We start from the raw sequence: 16,468 nt of genomic DNA, 5'->3' as shown, positions 1-16,468 counted from the left end.
CTTTGTAGGTTTTTCTAGAAAATGTGTTATGGTTAGAGGGTCATTTTGAAACTATTTCTTGCCCTTTAATGGTGTAAATAAGATTAAAAAAAGCACAGGGTTCTTCAAAAGCATAGGGGTAAAAGTTGGACAAGATCAAAGGATGGTATACTTTGGTCTTGTGAATGACGTGGGAAGCAGATTTATGTGAGTTAGTTTGGTTTTTAGATTTGGTAGATTTTATCTAGACAGAGATCAATTCACCATTTTTCTGGGTTAAAGTTTCCTGCTTTGACTCAAAGTTGATGGGTTGATTTGTTTAAAAATGTGATAATTTTTTTACGGATTTAATTTAAGTGATATCAAACTTAGGGCCTTTAATTATTTAATTACTTACGAATGATTTTAAAAACTTGTCTTCTAGTAATATTCGGTCAATTTTGAGTGTGCATAGAGAGTAAATTTTACGTTCTTTTAGTTTTTCACTATGATAGAATTTTGTGTTCAAAACTTTTATACTGAAGTACTCGATGTGCTTTTCCTACTGCATAAGTTATGTGTAATGATAGATAACTTGTAGAACATTGCATAAGACTTTTCCTTGTTAATGTGCGATCTCTATGATTGTAAGGTAAGGTTCAAATAAACCTAGTAAGGACAGGTTGTTCTTCGAGGAAATAAATGGTAAAAATTTCGGTTAAATGTCCTAAGTTGTATCATTTTATATGTTGCTCGTATATCCCTTATACTTGAAATTTTCCAGCTTGATTGTGTGTAATTATGTTAACATTACTGACCATGGAGCTACTACCAATGTTGTTTGCTGCATTATTTCTACATTTATGCGGCCTTAATGTAATTTATAGTTGCTGTCAAAATGTCTCTTAATGTGCATATTTATGTTGGCCAAATGTAATTTATAGTTGCTGTGATAATGTCTCTTAATGCACATATTTATGTTTGTCAAAATGTGAATAATGGTTGTGGCTTTGATGTCCTAGATGAACAATGATTGCTGTCCAAATGTCCTAAAATGTCAATGAATTCATTAGTGGTATTGTTTAAATTTGAACTGTAGTTGACATAATGTTGTTTTCAGGTCTGAATTGTTGTGGATTAATTTGTTGGTACTAATATACTGTTTCATTCTCCTTTTCTAGTTTAGGGTTTGATATTGAACAAAATACTTTAGGGATAGATTTTGGAGGAGAAGCATCTGACTTAGGTGATAGTTCATATAAAGCCTATGAGTCGGATGCTTCTTATTCTGACTTTTTTGAGTGTGATAGTGATAAGGTAGATGAACCAGAGGTTGAACTAGTAGGTGAAATGATACAGAAAGAGTTAAACCACTTACTAGGCTCAAAGTTTTGGGGTTTAGGAGATTATTTTGATAGTAACAGTAATGAGGATTTGAACAATGACTTGGATTCTGATGAAGATGGGAATGAAAAGTACCCCCTGTTCAATCATCAACATGATATGAGGAAACCTATATTGATAAAGGGTTTGGTTTTCCCTAATAAAGACATTTTTAAAGATGCAATCAGACAGTATGGGAGGATAAATAGGGTGGTAACAAAACTAACTAGGAATGACAAGCTTAAGATGAAAACAATCTAGGTACCTGGTTCTCCATGGACATTGTTGGCATCCAAATTAAGTCCCAAGGATCCAATGGATGGAAGTTGGCAGATTAAGACCTTAGTCAACCACCATAAGTGTGGCAAGGTAATGAGAAATAGGAATATCACTTCAAAGTGGATGGCTAGACACTATTTACACAAATTTCAAGTTGATCCCAATTATTTCTTAACATCTTTATGGAATGATATTAGGGTGGATTTTGAAACAATAGTGTCTCGGACTAAATGTATGAGGGCCCTAGTACAAGAACCATTTGTAAATTAGAATGTAAGCAATTTTAGAGGCTTTATATATGTACTAAAGCATGCAAATCAGTTTGGTTAACTAGTTGTAGGAGAATTATAGGGTTAGATGAGTGTTGGCTGAAGCGATATTATGCTAGACATTTGCTTACTGTTGTTGGGGTTGACGCCAATGATAGTATATATCTAGTGGCCTTTGCTGCAGTTGAGAGTGAAAATAAATAGTCATTGTTTTGGTTCCTCAAGCTATTACAGAGGGATTTGGAGATCAACAACGCCTACAATATATGCTTCATGTCTGACAAACAAAAGGTAGCTCAAATTGTATTGTTCCCTAAACTGTTTATATAAAAACTGTTGTTTATCATGTTGTTTAACTATTTCGCAAAGCCTAATAAAAGTGATTTCTGTGTTGTTCCCTAATGTTGAAGCGAGAAACTGTGCCAGACATCTTTACAACAATTTCAAAAACATGGAAGGATTTAGAGACAATTTGAATAAGCAATGTCTGAAATGAGGTCACTGTCAGAATCTGCTGAGATTTGGCTGTGTAACAAGAATCCAATGACTTGGTTAATAGCCCACTTCTCAACCAGATGCAAGTTTGATATGCTACTGTACAACAATAGTGAATGTTTCAACAAGGTTAAAATTTATTTTTTAATTTGACTGTTTATCACTTCATGTTATATAATTGTTGTTGGGGTTATTTAAGGACTTTCTCTCCTTGTAGATCATTTTAGAATCTAGAGATAAACCTATTGTAACACCCCGTATCCGAGACCGTTGCCGGAGTCGGACACGAGGAGTTCACAGACTAAATTCGCTTACTATCGCAGTCCATTTTAAAAATTTCCAGGCAGTTGGCTAACTGCGTCACTGTCACCTTAAAAATCATATCTTGAGTTTCAAAACTCAAAAATCAGTTTCGTAATTTTTCCCTGAAACTAGACTCATATGCCCATATACATATTTTTTTCTAGAATTTTTGGTCGGGCCAATTAGTACAGTTTATTAGTCAAATTCTCCCATGTTACAGGGATCGACTACACTGACCTTTGCACATTACGACTTGGATATCTCCCTGTACAGGACTTCAATACTGATTTCGTTTGTTTCTATAGAAACTAGACTCAAAGGGGAATCTATGCATATATGGCATGACTTCTAATTATCTCTGGTTAATTTATAATGAATTTCCAAATTCGAAACAGGGAATCCAGAAACCGTTCTGGCCCTGTCTCACGAGAACCTGAATATCTCTTAACATACTGTCCATATGATCGTTTCGTTACTTTCCTATGAAAATAGATTCATCAAGGTTCGTTTAAATAATTTATTAACTATTTAATTCCATTCCTACTATTTTTAGTGATTTTTCACATCCACATCACTGCTGCTGCCAGTATCTATTTTTAAGGTAAACTTTACCTATTTCATGATCCTCCATGGATCAACTAGAGTTTGTCATACATATTCCAAAGGTGATCAAGAATAACCCTTCCCATGGCTAACCGTTACCAACATTTCCATACCTCTCGACGGACAACATACAAAACAATTATAATGCTATGATCAAAGTATATTTAAGCCATTTTCGCATGGCTATCCAAATTTACACAAAACCGAAGGGTACATGACCAACAACAAAAGGGTAGTCCTATACATGCCATTTTCAGAATTCAACCAAAAGTGTACCAAAAGGGCTTTGATAGTGTTGGCGACTTCGACTTCAAAATCCCGAGTCCGATAGCTGACGAACCAAAATCTATAAAACAGAGATTCAAAGAACGGAGTAAGCATTTAATGCTTAGTAAGTTTTAAGCAAGACAAAGTGTTCTCAATCACTATTATTGGTCATTCATTTCAACTGTTCGATGAAGTTAATCTAGAGCTTCATCTCGATCTATAATATCATTAAACGCAACACTTGGCTGCCACATATATACTTTCGAATAATAATGACCTAGATGGTCAAATATTTCCAAAGCACATTCTTCATCGATTTTCAACTTTCAATAATCCTTTCCACTTGTTCATAATCACATCCATACTTTTAAGTATTTCAACATGACAAGTACTAAATTACCATAGGCACATAAAGAACCAACATATTCCTTATCACATATATGTAAGCTTACAAATCATAATCTTTACCTTGTACTGGCACATCTAGCTCAACCCAACCCATACTCAGATCATAAGGCTTTTGGGCAGAATATGCACTAATACATAAGAATATTTCATCGCATACTTTATTATACAAACATACCATTACCAATTAGATCATTCTCACATTTGGAGTTATAATATTAATCACATTTACCTACCTCTTTGATACTGATAATTCACCTCGAAATCACTCCACCGATGAGTAAGTAATACGTACCTGAACATCTTGAATACATAATACTTATTTGATGGTAACTTAATGCAGATACTCAATATCAAAGTCTTACTTGAATTCTAGCATTTAGCCGTCGGGTCTTAAAGCTCGGATATAGTACGAGCACGAAGCCTACGGACATTAATCAGGATAATATTCTCGCATAAAGCCTGCGGGGTTTTAACCCGGATATAGTACTGACACAATTGCCCTTCGGGACTTATCACATTTATACACTTCCACATCCATCACATTGGCCATTCGGCCTTATCACATATATACACTTTCACATTCATCACATTGGCCATTCGGCCTTATCTCATATATGCATGTTCACATTCATCACATTGGCCATTCGGCCTTATCACACATACACATGTTCACATTCATCACATTGGCCATTCGGCCTTATCACGCATATATATACTTTCACATTCATCACATTGGCCACTCGGCCCTATCACATATATATACTTGTACATCAATTTCATCATAACAAAATTGACTAGGTATACTAGTCATTTGTGGCTTATAGCTTCACTTTAATACAAATTTGGTACTTTGATTACCAATGTTTAATCGATAGCTTATAAGCAACTCAAATGGTTTTATTAAGGTTTACAACAAAATTCCAAATTCAGCACAAGCTATTTTTTTCTGAGCAACAGTCATTAAATTATTCATAAATGGAGCTACGAAACTCCAAATGGAGTGCCGTTAATTTTCCCTGGAAATAGACTCATACATATCTTATCCAGAAAATTTTCAGAATTTTTGGTTTGGCCAATCAATACCAGATTTTTCTTAAAGTTTCCCCTGTTTCACTGTTTGACTAATCTGACCACTCTTCACTACGAATCAAATTTCTCATTGTACGGAATTAAAAATGTGTTCTATTTGATTTCATTTGAAACTAGACTCATTAAGGAGTCTAGGCATATAAATTTTATCTTATAACCATTTTTGTACAAATTATAATGATTTTTCTAAAAACAGAACAGGAGATTTCGGAGTCATTCTGACACTGTCCCACACAACTTTAAATATCTCTTTATAGGAAATCTCTTTGCTTCCACGGTCTCTTTTATAAGAAACTAGACTAAATAAGCTTTGATTACATATTTTATTCAGCCTATAATTCCACACCAACAATTTATAGTGATTTTCTAAAATCACGTTACTGCTGCTGTCCAAAGCAAATTATTACAATTTGCTCTTAAATTTCCAAGTCCAAACACTTATGAACTTACCATTTGAGTTTAAGACATATCATGGCCACATCATATCTTATTAAATCAACTCATTATGTCCTATTATGACTGAATTTACTCAACGTTTAATCACTTAAAACTTACCTCGGATGTGGTTGAACGATTTCGGCGGCTATTCGATCACTTTTTTCCTTCCCTTTATCGGATTTAGTTCCCCTTTGCTCTTGAGCTTAATTTAACAAATAAATTGATTTAATCATTTGAACATCGAAAAGAGAAAATCAAGGTACTTAACCCATATATATATACATTAGACATTAAAGTCACATACATATGAAATCATGAATCAACTCAACATATTAACCCACACTCTCTTTTAGCCGATTGTTTAAGCCAAGATTAAGCCACCAATATGCTTACTTATGGCCGAACATACACATCAACTTATGTACTCATTCATGTGGCCGAACATACATGTCTATGTTGAGGTCGATTGCAACACTTAATACATTCTACAAGTATGGTCACTTGTATTGACTAAACACCATTTTGTTTCAAGTTCAAAACTTGGCCAATACACATATATACACTAGTAAAGCATCCTCTCCCTTTCCATCAATTCAACACATGCATTACTCATTAATATACAAAATTATATTCGGCCTTAGCACACAACTTGCTAGCCGATTCTTCTCCATCTAGCAACTAATGCACATATGTGCTCATTTGTTAGACTCTACTTCATCTAACAACAACCATATTTTCCCTTCTACTTCCTACCATGGCCGGATGCTCAAGATACCTCAATATCGAAACTTTTAGCTTGGATTGCTTAAAGAACTTGGTGATGAGTTCAAATTTACCTAACACCTCAAGCCTCATAACACATCTATATAGCTAACATGCTAATAGTCTCAAGGCTTCAACTAAAACTTTTGAAGCCTCTTAGTCGAATACTAACTCTCTAATAATCCCAAATCCATCCATGAGATAGTTAGAATTTAGACTAATCATCCAAGGGATGTATGAACTTTCAAAGCAACACTAAACATACCTTAATCTAGTGAGCCTTCATAGCCGATTTTTCTCCAAGCTCATTCCCTTCCTTTCTTTCTTCTATTCGGCCAAAGATGTTCAAGGATGAACACTTTTTTTTCTTTGTTTCCTTTCTTCCATTCACGCAAAGGGGGGGGGCATGGATGAGACCATTTTTTTTCATCACTCCACCTTTTTGCATTACTTTAATCCTAACCCCTTTTTTTTATTCTTTCTAACATAACTCACTAACACAACATGTTTGCAACATGTTTCCACCCATAGCATGGCCGGCCACTATGCTTTAATTTTGGGTAATTTGACATGCAAACCCATCATTTCACAACATGCATTATTAGGCCACTTTACATTTGCCTAGCACATTTCCAAATTTTCTCACATAACTCCTATTTGATAAAATTCACTTACTATTAACAAATTCAAACATGAAATTTTCACACATGCATATGTACATATAATGAGCATCAACTATGACGGTTAATTATCTTTATGACTCGGTTTAGTGGTCCCGAAACCACTTTCCGACTAGGGTCACTTTAGGGGTGTCACACCTATCGTAACGATGTTGGAAATAATTAGAAGGAAAGTCATGACTAGGTTGGTTTCCATGGGGGAAGTTGCTAAGAAGCATCCTAGACCTTTATGTCCAAGGATACAAAAGTTGCCTGAAATTGTTAGTCAATCCAATAAGTAAGTTAAGTTAACTTTTTTTTTACTTAGCTTGAATTTTGATACTTGGATGCAAAAGTTTTAACTTTAAAATGTTACTTTGTTTGTAGTGTCTGGCCAGTATATGCTGGAAATGAGAAGAAGTATGAGGTATATTGTGGATTAGGCAACAAGCAAGTTGTTGACCTTGTCAACTCCTCCTATTCATGCAAAAAATGGGACTTGTTAGGAATCCCATGTAAGCATGTTATTTCTTGCATGAAACTACTAGGTGTGAGCCCTGAAGCTTATGTTAATACATGTTATTCTGTCACTACCTAGTTGAATATTTATAGCCACTTGATTAACCCTGTAAAAGGTAATAGCCCTAAAACCCTAAACCTTTATGACATATTATTTCTTTGTACAATGTGTTTGACATCTTTAAATTTTTTTGTATAGGTCCTATGTAATGGGAACATGTGAGGGACATTGAACCCATTCTTCCTTCCATGATTAGAAGGCCTCCAGGAATACCCAAACAAATAAGGAGGAAGGAAGTTAATGAAGAAAGAAAGAGTGGACCAAAACTAAGCAAGACAAGACAGCAAGCTAACTGCACCAAATGTGGAAAAACCAGACCATAATACAAGGACTTGCAAAGGGATTGTTGGGGGAAACCAAATGACAAACCAATCATCAAGCATGCAAATTTTGAACCAAGCTACTTCAATGGATAACACTTCAAGCCAACCACCGTTAACCCAGCAAAGCTCAAATGGTACAACAAATTTTATGGCCAAATTACCTTTCAAAAAGAAGGATCCACTTGGTCAACGAACAATAGTCAGATGGATACCAACTCAGCAGATCAATGACTCCACTCCAACACAACTATCACAATCTAAAAAAACGTCCAAGGATGGATCAATTGCTTTGACTGAATTGGATTTCATTTTGTTGCATAGTTAGGAATATATTTTGTTTGAGGAAATATCTTGTGGACAAAGACTATCTTTTTGAAAGGGTTGTTGAACCATGATAACAATAGTCAGGATGATACATTTTGTCTTAGTTTAGGGTTTGTAAACAATATGTTTTTTTTGAAATGTTAAACTATTGAAATGATTATCTCGAATAAACTTTTGTAGTCCTAGCTACTTGAGAAATGATTAAAAACATTTCCCATTTAGAGATAAAAACTTCTGAAATAAATTGTTGTTTCCAATTCTCTTTACTCCATTTCCCATTTAGAGATAAAAACATTTTCAAGGACTATCAAAGGGCAACTTCATCAAATGGTTGATGCTATCAAATGATTGCATCAAAGGAATCAAATAGTTAAAAAAGCAAATAAGTTGGTTTCACTTGATTACAGGTACAAGTTACACAAAACTGCTTTAACTGCAATGTAATCAATGCTTTCAAACTTTTAGGGGTACAAAAGTTAGAATATCCAACTAATCGATGTAGTTAGAATATCCAACTAATCGATGTAGCTTCAAACATTGTTTTCAATTCTCACTTCACATACTCTAAGGGGAGTAAAATGGTAAACATTACAGATCAAAAAGATCAACACCCGATGAGATGACAGATACAATTATCAAGCAAAACAAGTTTAACTTAATATTTTTCTTCTTTTTTGTCCAAAAGAAATACCAAAACAAATAAATTTATCCCAATAAAAACACCCTCTAAGCATGGATCATCACCGAATAGCCTTTCAACTACCAAACATCATTCTTTTCTTTGTTCTTTTGCAATAATCTTTTTCTGTTTCGAAAATTCTAATCCTGGTAAACCTGACAAAATAATGACATGAATTCACAGAAAGAGATATAACATGGAAATGAAAAGGAAGTAATCGAACTAAACTTGTCTTAGTTCCATTACTAGAACAATAGGTGGCAAACAAATTGGAACAAAAATTTCATTCTTTCCTGCCAAATGTGAAATTAGATTCTACAAGATGGTAAATCAACGGTTACTGTGATGTATCGACAGCAGAAGGAGGCAAGAATTGCCACATGGAAACTCCGGGATAGCCAACAAATAGAACTGAGCTTATTATATATAAGAAGAAATGGATACTCAAGCCACTTGGAAAAGCAAATTTCAAAAATTGTAAAAATATAAAAACTAAAAATAACCATATTAAACTACATGAACTAAATTCATAGGAACTAATAGTAAAAAAACCCCCACATATTTCAGCTATCTGTTTTTTTTTTTAATAACACATTTAATATGGGTATACTAAGGTAATCCTCTAAAATATACAGAACACAACAAAGGGGATAATTAAATTCAGAAACTACACAACATTAGAAGATTTTTTGATTAGGCAAAGTCATAGCAGCAAAAGCTATTTGTTTTGCTGCACATCAAATGAGTTAAGCGTCTTTGAGATGTTTCTAAATAAATCACATTTAAAAGGTAGTTTTCCAAAAGCAATGACAGACAAGTCCATATTCATCATAAGCAACCAAAATTCCTAGTGGATTACCCTAGTGCATCACGCCCTTTGCCAGGCCATCGTGCACCCATATCGAACCAAAGAATTGCTTACCTGCAGAAAATAACAAAATTACGTCAGAGTTAGATGATGATTGATATGTGACAAAGGTAAATGAACGACTTGGAAAGCAAAAGAGAAAGAATAATTTGATAAACCAATCCTATTTGAATTCCCAAATGATTCAATGAATTCAAAACTGCAGAAGCATTTAGAAAGGTCAATGAGCAGGTTTGAAGAACAGTAAGAAATTTAACATAGCCTAACTTGAAGGAGAAACTAGGGGCCTTGGTAGCTTGCCAACCAATTAGTCCATTGCTAAACATAATGGCAAAATATAATGCTAAACAAACAACAAACTGGAAACAAAACTACAAAAGTTCTAAAAAAAATCATTGCTTTGAGTACTATAATGTTAGAAAAATCCTTCCTTCGAACTTTTGCCCACTTGAAAGTTGATCTAATCTAACATGAGGTTTACAACTAGTATTGAATTCCATGCCATTTTAAAGTTCATAAGCAATGAAGAAATATGGAGAAAAGAGGAACCTAAGAGGAGTAGAACAAGTAGGGCAGGGAGATGGCCAGATTGGGGCTGAACGGTCAAGTGAGGGAAGATGAATGTCTTCTAACAAACCATAATCCTTCTAACAAACCATAATCAGCAAAAGTCCAAGCATTATGATTGTTCGAGGAGACCAGGTCCTCCGCGCTCGGTTACCGCCAGGATATCATTTTCCCCGACAATGATTCAGTTATGTTAGACAACGGAAGATGTTTGATGCAGAAAGTGAAGAAAACAAAACAAAAGAGAAGAGGGAGAGATAGATTGGAGATATGGAAAGAGTGAATTTGGTTGATTTGGGGGAATTTGTGTGGGAAGAATGTGATGGTGAGGAAAGGTGGTAATATTTTCTTTGGATTTGGACTGGGAATCGAAATAGATTAATTTGAGAGAAAGTCTACTCTTTTTTACCTTTTCCCAAAATTTAATTAAGTAATTAAATGTTATTTTAATCTCAATTGGACATCTAAGTTGTCATTTGAAATTCATTTAGATTGTCAGGTAGGATTACCGTTAAGGAAGTAACGGAGCTTAATGACAGAATGACTACTTTGTAACAAAATGATAACGTAAGTGACTAAAACGTAACGTTTCAAACATAAGTGACTAAAATATAACCTGAAGTAAATAAAAGTAACTATTTTTGTAGTTTGCCCTAACAAAACCCTAACAAAAAATTTTCACTTTAAACACCAAAAAAACTTTGAAATTTAGACATTCACGATCAGTTCCATTTACATTTTGGTCACTATGAGTTTATGTGCTAACGAAATTCCAAGCTAGCTACCAAATTAGTTTTTTTTCTATTTTCCACTTACAATTTATAAAGTATCCACCTAACTATTTTTTGGGGCTAATTTCTTTTCATTTAGTCACCAACAAAGTATCAATGACTCTAAACCCTAGTCATCACCATCAAGTCCGCTATTGCCTGTCATCAGAGCATTAATCAAAGACCACAAAGCAATAGCCCAAAGTCCCCTCTTCTCACCCAATTGTTTAAATTTCTCTAAAAGATGTCTAAAACTTTCAAAAACCTAAGCATATGTTCAAAGCAAAAAAATCCTAATCTATTACCAGCAGCCATTCAAACCTTTATCATTACTTTAAAACCCAGGCGTATCACTAAGCCCTATTTTTTTTTCTTTTCAAGCATACTTACAAATCCGTGTTCCCTTGACCAACAAAGTCATGAAACGTACCTTGATGAGAGGAAAATCATTAACAAAAATTAGGGTTTCAAACTCATCTTAGAGAGATGTTTTCATCTACTTTTAGCCCTAGTTCTTAAGAAGGAAAATAACTCTCCTTAACTTAACTCAAGTTCTTATGGGAACTTGGAAAACATCACATCAATGCTAAATTGTCTTAACCAAAATCTGCCACTTCTAAAAAACTCATCTGATTATTCCTTTAGCCTTTAACCCTTCTAGTTCACGCTTAATCAGTTCCCAACCAGCTTACCTTGCAAATTAACTAGTACGAGACCACATTGGTTACAATGTGTACTATGACGTGGACTCATATCCTAAAAATCATATTACATAGCCATAAGCCTTATTTCACTACTCACAGTTATCTGACATGGAATCCCTATACACTTATTTTCCTTTCGAAGTCTGCCCACTCTATACGTCCCAATGGGCTTTTGGGTGAACACTACTTTGTCAGTCATATTTCTTTATAACTATGCGCGCTATTTATATATATACACATTCTTACCAATACTCTTTGATTTGTCATACTTACCTTTCTTTAATGTTAGCAATAAGCTTTGTTATTTTAGAATATCTTATATGATGTACTTTCCAGAGTTCGCCATACTTATCGTTCATTTAAAAGACTTCATACGCTGTTTTATCAGAGTTCTCCATAGGTTTCTTTCTTTTCTCTTAGAGTCCGCCAAATCATGGAATCACTAACACACTCAGAAAGTCCCTACACTTAATCGAATCCTGATGTTGGGCACTTGAAACTTACCCCTAAGCCTTACTTTTATAATCAATACTTAAATAGTGACCTCGTCGGGCAGGATGTTACAACTCTCCCCCACTTAGGAAATTTCGTAGTCAAAATTTTCATCCTTCTAAGCATTCAATGACTTGAGTAAAATGGTTGCACACAACAACCCTTCATCAAAACAATACAACTTCCTAATTAAGTTTTCAAGATTTCCTTCTTACTTTCATATCCCACAAAATCTCCTTAGAAATATCATTTATCTACTTTTGAGATAAAAAATTAAATATTTGGCGGCCAAGCACTTCAGTGCAGATATTACACGGTTTCCTTGGACAACTATTAAACTCCCATTAAAGAATATAAGTCATCGTCTGAAACTTAACTTCTCAAATACATTTTCACGTATTTATTTCTATCGTTTCCAATATTTATTTCTTATAATAGATGTCATTACTTTATTTGGGGAAGTCGAATGGTTTCCATCAGACAAGCTTTTCTTGCAAGGCTGACTCTTTCTATAAAATGGGCATGCTAAACACTTCTATTGATGCCCTCACCAGTCTTAGTCAAAATCCTCTTACCTTTTTCCATCCTCTATTTCAAATTCCTTTTTCCTTCTTCTATTTCTTTCCATTTTCCTATCATTCATACGAAATTGCGTGAACTTCCCCTTAAGAGGAGATTACCTTCGTGCCAAATGAAGCATCACTTCTTTAATTCTAGTCCCAAATGATTCCTTCAAAGATCGAGGATACTTTTCTTAAAAGTAAGGTCCCTGTCATGGAACCAGGCAACCTTCTAGATTCTATTGAGGCGACATCACTTAAAGCCTTATCCCTTTTGCTCCTTCACGTTTCTTGGCCAAAATGTGGGTTCAGGTTCTGGTGTGAATCACTTAAAATCCTTACTATTCATTCTTATAAGGATCATTCATTAGCGTCCCGTGACCAGAAAAGACTCTTTAAAAGATTATATGGGATCTCCATAGTGGACCACAACATGATGTGGTGCAAAAAATGACATCATACTTGCTGAGCATGACTTTGTCGTTGGTCCATCAAGGCAACCTCTATCAAGACCCCATTTTAGCATTGATCTTTAGCTTTCTGGGGTCTCTGGTTACCATTGGACTTGAAAGGTCACTCTTTTTCCAACAAGCTCACCATGTTGTTTAGTGACCTAACCTTCCAACAACCCCTTTCTGGTCATTTCAATGCATTTTCATCAGCTCTGCACAGAGGCAGAGTTGGAGATAATACCTAAGAGACTAAGCCAAGCATGGCACATTATGCATACAAGGTCCTTTCATTTTCACTCTTGGTCCAAGAACGGCTAAATTAGGCTCTGATACCAAACTTGGAATACCCTCCACCTGACCCAATGAACCAGATCCGAGTATTAGGTGTTACGTCTTATAATGTAACTTAAGCTTTTTACATTTGTAAAAGTTCTATCTATGAATGTGATAGAGTTTCTTATGAGTGTACATTGTATGGTTATATTTACAATTCATGATAATAAAATTTCCATCAATTTCTATTTTATCTCTCGGCCTACTATTCACATATTGGAATACTACTTAATAAAATTGTGCTCAAACTTGAACATGCCACTTAACTTCCTTTGTATGCATAATAGTCCATCGTGCCACTTCTTTTTGGTGTAGCTCTGGCATCGTCTCTCCTGGCACGTACTTCTTTGCAACCTGAAACATGAAATAACCTTCATAAGTTCATAAGAACTTAGTGAGTTAAACCTTAAATACCTGATTCATTATATCAAAGCGTGATAGATGCTTCACATGTTTTTCATTTATCATTTGACTTTTCATTAGTTCTTCTGGCAGTTACTTCACTAAGATTCCCTTTAACAAACTAAAATTACTATTTTCTATTTTAGACATTTGTCTTCCTCTCAATGTATTTAAGGTCTTATCTTCCTTTCATATTTATTAAGCCTTTGCTTTACTGGGCTCCAGATTCGAGATCCAAAATCAAATGATAGTTTCTTTCCTTTGAACATACTATACTTACAACTCCATCACTTTCAATGTCTCTTGTTAAAATCTTATCTTTACATAGTCCTTAACCACTTCGTTTTCCCTTATTAGCAGACTTAAAATCTTATTTCATATGTCCTGATTTTACCACTACCTTTAGGCAAGGTAGACTACGCTCATTACTTCACACAGAATTCGCCTAGATCTTCCTTCCTTCAAGGTACTATCTATACTAGACCTATCCATGGGCCGGGCCGGGCCCGGAAAAAATTTCGGCCCGACTCTTAGGCCTGGGCCCGGCTTGGCCCGAAATATGGGCCCGACTCTTAGGGCCGGGCCCAGCCCGAGAAAAAAATAATAAGCCCGAGCCCAGCCCGAGAAAAAAATAATAAGCCCGAGCCCAGCCCGGCCCGGTTTTTAATAAACACAAAAAAATTTTAAAAATAAAAAAATAAAAAAAAACATTTTTAATGTATTTTAAAATTAAAATTAAAAAAAATATACAAAATATATATTTATTATATTCGGGCCAGGCCGGGCCGGGCTCGGGCCAAAAAAGTTGAGCCCGAGCCCAGCCCATTTTTTAAACGGGCCTCTTTTTTTGCCCTAGCCCATATTTCGGGCCTATATTTTTACCCGAACCCTCCCATATTTCGGGCGGGCCGTCGGGCCGGGCGGCCCATGGACAAGTCTAATCTATACATGCCAATAACATATATCCCAGATTCGCCACCTATTCTAGCGCACTCTAGCTTCACTATTCATTTTTTGTTACTATGCGGGGTTTGCCAATTCATTTACGTACAGTGCCTTTCTTTCAAAGTTCGCTAGAAACTTAGTTCCTCCTACTAGTCTTATACGTTATCTCTTACTCTTACCATACCTTTAAAGCCCTATCTTTAATTTACCTTCAGAGGACCATTCATACCATTCTTTACTAATTCTTTACACGCCATTCATTAAAAATTTGCCGTGAAGGCATTCATTCATTTAAATAGCCAGAAAAGGCTTCATTAGTATTTGTCACAAGGGCTTTACTTTACAGAGTATTGGAAAAATGAGATAAAAAAACACAACGAAAAATAAATTTTGGGAAAAGCCAGATTTTTAATTTTTTTTCAAAAGAAGATCTTGGTTGTGATATCTAAAATAATAAACACTTAATCAAAATTGTACCTTTTCAATTCGTCTAGGATGAGTGCTTTGACCGAGTAGTCTTCTCTGCTATCCTCAAGCTCACATTCGCCGAGTGTGGGCGCACTTCGAATCAGAAAATTATTCACAAAAATTACCAGTGGGGTAATTTTGTAAATTCTCTAAACTTTTGGGTCAAGTTGTAAATCAGAAAAATATCTCTAGAAATTTTCTGGAATTATCTCTTTAGAGACTTTTTTCTCTACAACTTTCTTTTGAATTTCAAATGTGTGTAAATAATGACCAAATGCTCTCTTTATATAGGGAGAGTTTAGAGAGTTCAACTTTGATTAAACTTAATCACTTTAATATTAAATTAATATAATATTTATCAAGATAAATATTAGATTAAATTTAATATTAAATCTTATTAAAATAATAGAATATTTATCTATAAGATAAACATTAAATTAAATTTAATATTAAGATAATCACTTTAATATTAAATTAATAAAATACTATTACAATAAGTATTAAATTTAATTTAATATTAAACTATTAAAATAATATTATTTTGGAAATAATTAATCTGAAATCAAATTCTTTAGTAGGGCCCTAGTATGAGTGTAACTCTTCCATCGCTCAACGACCAACGACCAACCGCTACCAGCCACCAGGACGCCGTCGCCGCAACCACCGGCACCGCTGTGTCCGATGATGCAGGTGCGACACACTTACGGCAGCCCGAATCGGTTCGGTTGTTACCGATTATATCCGGGTCAATGACGACCCGACTGGTTTGATTTAGCCACCAATTGGACTATCGTCTCGATTTCTCATACGAGACTCAGTTCGACCAATTTTTGGGTCTTTGTCTCGGTTTTGTGCTCCCTGGCCCAAATTACGATATCAGGTGTAATTTTCAAGTTCACTTACCCATTGACCCACTTTTCTGACTTGAAAATTAACTTCTAAATATATCATATTAATTTTAATTGATTTGATTAATTTAATTTTACTTCATCAAAATTAATTTTTCCAAAAATCACTTAGATTTTCCAAATTAATTTTTCAAGAAAATTCTTTAATCAAATTCTCTAGTTGAACAATTATCACGACCA

The 16,468-nt window shown here is 34.7% G+C and overlaps 1 long non-coding RNA gene across 1 annotated transcript; it reads right to left on the bottom strand.

Annotated features, from left to right (window-relative positions):
* Nucleotides 1–8,510: 8,510 nt before the first annotated feature.
* On the bottom strand, nucleotides 8,511–10,671 carry LOC107956731 (uncharacterized). The gene is made up of 2 exons (XR_005916240.1): nucleotides 10,237–10,671; nucleotides 8,511–9,741 (listed from the first exon to the last, which is right to left on the bottom strand). It is a non-coding gene; the product is annotated as an uncharacterized lncRNA (long non-coding RNA).
* Nucleotides 10,672–16,468: the final 5,797 nt, after the last annotated feature.

This window comes from Gossypium hirsutum, chromosome D07 (genome assembly GCF_007990345.1).
Source record: "Gossypium hirsutum isolate 1008001.06 chromosome D07, Gossypium_hirsutum_v2.1, whole genome shotgun sequence".
In the NCBI taxonomy this organism is placed as follows: Eukaryota; Viridiplantae; Streptophyta; class Magnoliopsida; order Malvales; family Malvaceae; genus Gossypium; species Gossypium hirsutum.
The sequence above is the reverse complement of the archived record's forward strand: the minus strand, read 5'-3'. Positions and strand labels throughout refer to the sequence as shown.